The sequence below is a fragment of the Pecten maximus genome, unplaced genomic scaffold (genome assembly GCF_902652985.1).
Source record: "Pecten maximus unplaced genomic scaffold, xPecMax1.1, whole genome shotgun sequence".
NCBI lineage: Eukaryota > Metazoa > Mollusca > Bivalvia > Pectinida > Pectinidae > Pecten > Pecten maximus.
Genome location: NW_022982670.1, coordinates 11,972 through 16,444, shown reverse-complemented (window position 1 = coordinate 16,444; position 4,473 = coordinate 11,972). Strand labels below are relative to the sequence as shown.

Here is a 4,473-nt window from a genome sequence, read left to right as displayed (position 1 = left end):
ATGGCTGACAGGTAGCCATCTTGGATATTGACAATTGAAGTTTGTTATCGCTATTTCTCAGAAAGTACTGAAGGGATCTTTCTCAAATTTCATATGTTGGTTCCCTTTGGTGCCTAGTTATGCATATTGCATTTTGAAACTAATCAGAAAACAACATGGCCGACAGGCAGCCATCTTGGATTTTGACAATTGAAGTTTGTTATCGCTATTTCTCAGAAAGCACTGAAGGGATCTTTCTCAAATTTCATATGTATGTTCCCCTCAGTGCCTAGTTTTGCATATTGGGACCAATCCAAAAACAACATGGTCGACAGACAGCCATTATCGCTAAATCTTAAATTTTATATATAGCTTCCCCTTGTTTGAAAAGTACTAGCTATAGAGGGCTGTTTCTGAATTTACACAGATTAGTAAGACTTAGAAGAAGGGAAAAGTAGAGAAAAGATCAATCTGACATGGAACCTATGAAGATCATTCAATGGTGGGCGCCAAGATCCCTCTGGGATCTCTTGTTAAAGACTCTGGTACAGTGTATGTCTCGGCTAGGGGACAGAACCCAAAGTCTTCCTCACAGCGGCGAACGCTCAACTAAAGGCCAAAAGTGAGGCATTGTCAAGGGAGACATTAGGAAGCAGAAAGTTGTTAAGAAAGAAGAGAAAAGATAAGATCCCAAATTTAGTCGCCTCTTACGAGGGCAGCAGGTACAATTCTTACGCCCTACCTGAAGGGGACTCTCAATACGTATACCTCCCTGTTTGTTACATATATAGAAGTCTATTGCAAAAAGATTTTTATTTTGGGTAAAAGCAACAAAAATGGTTAAAGGTTACAAACTATTTATTGTTTCCTTTTAGATATGCCCGTCATCATTTATCAACATATAAGAACATGACTGGAAGACCTGGACTGAGTTTCACTAAAGGTCGTAAGTCTACACGTAGACGTAAACGTAAACGTAGACTTAAGTCTAAGTTACGATTTTATTTACGTTTACCTTAGTTGAGTTTCACTAAACGTCGTAAATGTTGACGTAAACGTAAGAGTAAACGTAGACGTTCACGTAACTTACGACTGGAACTCTTTTGGGTGGAGATAATATTTTTCCATAGATACATAAACGGAGTCTGCGCATTACTTACTTTCGTTTCGGTATTTTTGTCGTCTGCTCGTGGTAATCCTAATGGCCGAGCGTAAAGTGAGGAAGCCAAACTGGACGGATGGGGAGATGGAGGTTTTGGCAGAGTCTTTTTTGGACTCTGCCAAAATCCTCAGGGGAAAGCTCGCCCCATCTTTAACTGCAGAAATGAAAAAGGCGGAGTGGGCCAAAATAACCCAGAGGTAAGAATATATTAGAGTCTATTCCGATTTTAGATCTACTGCAGTAGTCATCTGTAGATAATAAATTATTCTTTTTATAAATTTGATTCACTTTTGTAAATGATATTATTATCTCATACATTAATAGATTTGCTTATCTAATAAACCAATATATTTCAGTATCTGTTTTATTTTTATCAAATTATCGATATCGGTCCAAACGCCGACAGTGTAAGGATTTGGTCGGTTTTTAGTGCTACCTCCTTTTGAGGGCTTCATCAGTTTCCGGTTTCAGAAACGTAGCTACATCTGTTATTGAAGACCCAAGATATCCAATATTATAGCCAAAATGGGAATCTATGACGTCTTCATACAGAATCCATATCGAGATAATCCTTCACTTTATATTCAGGGAAGTTTCACTTTATGCATATGATTATTTAGTGTTATATATCGAGTTTTAACAGGTGCACGAAAGCAATGGCGTTAGACTACTGTGTTTTAGCACAGGTGCCTGGCTCGTTTTATAAAATAATAACATATAAGAGTACATATAAATGAGAATCTCATTTATATGCATGCATACAAATGACACAACGTCAGCCAGCTGTTAACATGTTGATAGTGCCGATGGAAAACAACTGATGATGATTTTTCTTCTTCGTAGCATTGATTGTTTCCAAGTCATATTTCAAGTGTAATATATAACCAGTTACTGCAGTATATACATGATATTAATCTGAATTAGTTAACGATGTAATATTTGTTACAGTACATGTAACATCACAGGCACTTGTTTCCATCCATAACACATATGTACATGCCGAAGGCTAACTTCATGTATGTATGTACATATGTAATATACATGTAATTAACAGAGTCCATCATATGTCAGTATATGGGATAGGGAATTTCTACCCGAGGGTGTAGAATTGGGAGTTAGAAACTAGTGTTTTTGAATATCAGTTTACTTGTAAATGGTATCAGGATGTTTGATGGAATTAACACTTTGAGTTTGATTTATATTTATTAATATAAATGCTATTATTAATAACTACTAAATAACAAGTATGTATTTTTGTAGAATAAATTCGGTCGGACTGTATGTGCGCACGATTGAGGAGACCAAGAAATGATGGCAAGATGCCCAATCGTGCGTAAAAAAGAAGGAGGCCTTCCGTAGAAGGCAGATGACAGGCACAGGGGGCGGACCCCCTCCTGATCTGACGTTAAAGCCGTGGGAACGGATTGTGAGTTTTTCTCTCTTTTTTACATTGTCATATAATGTAACGGGTCTTCTTGGTCTGCCATGTCATAACCATTCATTAATTATAACCTCAGAGCAAATTCCCCTGAGAAATTTTCTTAAATAATCCAGAGATTTTTTCATCCCTTTATTACTTCATAATATCGGTCCATTATAAGTGCCAACTGAAAGAAGTTACGGGTATGCTTAATGCAATGTTCACATTGTTGTCTCAGAATAGCATGTACTTAATTAAATTGCAGATTCATTATTAAAATGATTATTTAATTTTTATTTTGAATGTGGATAAATAATAAAATTCTAAGTGGTAACCATTCAATGGCAGGGTTCGTACAGACCCTAAGACCCTAAAAACAACACCTTTAAAAGTCTTTAGAACGGGAAAAGATCCTAAAAGGCCATGAATTTGAAAATTTAGCCTGGAATTTGATGAAATATGCATTGACGTCAATTCTATTAATCTGTATTATTCTCATTGTCTTTTGTCTTTTGTTATCCTATTAGTTTACACTCACTGAAAAAAATAGTCAAAACTTGTTAATAGTTTTAATTTCCGGATATCAGAATAGTATTCAATACGCATCTGTGTCTGATTTTAGTATTTTCAATGTTTAGTCTAGATATTAATGTAAAACTATCAATTTTTGTTGTCTCTTTTGTAGGTGCTAAAAGTTAAAAAGGCCTAAATTTCATAACAATATTCCTGTACGAACCCTGAATGGTGAACACCCAAATCAAATTACAGTTTTGTTGATGACTAAATTTGTCCATACAGGTATTGCAAGCTATCCCAGAAGTGGCTGTTGTTGGGATTGAGAGTGCCGCAGATACTGGTGTCAAAAGTACTGTTACATCATGTATACGTAAGTTATATATGCTCAAGTTCAAGTTCAATTTTAAAATTTCTTTTATTAGGATGCCACTTGTCAATGGACATGCATACATTTGCTTTAATGATAAAACAGTGGATATGTACAGGGAGTAAAGCACTTTTATAATGAAAACTATCAATATTGAACTCTGAAACTTTATACTGTACATACATTTACAATGGCCTGAAAAAAATAAACATTATTTTATATTTAAAACCCACAACTGCAGTCTCAGGATTGACTGAAATTCCATTTACTGCTTAGAGCAGCAGTAGAGGGAGATCTATTTTCTTGTTTAAATGAAATAAATTCAAGGAGCAAAATTTCTAATTATTGAATAATTGCTACATAATTTATTATGGTTACAACGAATAAACATTGATATATCATCTTTTTTTTCAGTTGAGGAATCCAACAGCATAATGCCATGCACTTCCTTGCAATCAGGTAAGCTATCACAAACCTGATTTGAATTTTTAAATACAGTGTAAGTGTATATAAATACGGAAGCCAGTTAGGGTCACAGCGAAAAAATATATTATGTCGTAATAACGACTTAGTATCTCGTAATAACGACTTAGCTATGTCGTAATAACGACTAAGTATCTCGTAATAACGACTTAGTTATGTCGTAATAACGACTTATTATCTCGTAATAACGACTTAGCTATGTCGTAATAACGACATAGTATCTCGTAATAACGACTTAGCTATGTCGTAATAACGACATAGTATCTCGTAATAACGACTTAGCTATGTCGTAATAACGACTTTGTATCTCGTAATAACGACTTAGCTATGTCGTAATAACGACTTAGTATCTCGTAATAACGACTTATAGTATCTCGTAATAACGACTAAGTATCTCGTAATAACGACTTAGCTATGTCGTAATAACGACTAAGTATCTCATAATAACGACTTAGTTATGTCGTAATAACGACTTAGTATCTCGTAATAACGACTAAGCTATGTCGTAATAACGACTTAGTATCTCGTAATAACGACTTAGCTATG

The 4,473-nt window shown here is 34.9% G+C and overlaps 1 pseudogene; it reads left to right on the top strand.

Annotated features, from left to right (window-relative positions):
- The first annotated feature begins 931 nt into the window (after positions 1–931).
- Positions 932–3,940, top strand: LOC117320728 (annotated as a pseudogene).
- Positions 3,941–4,473: the final 533 nt, after the last annotated feature.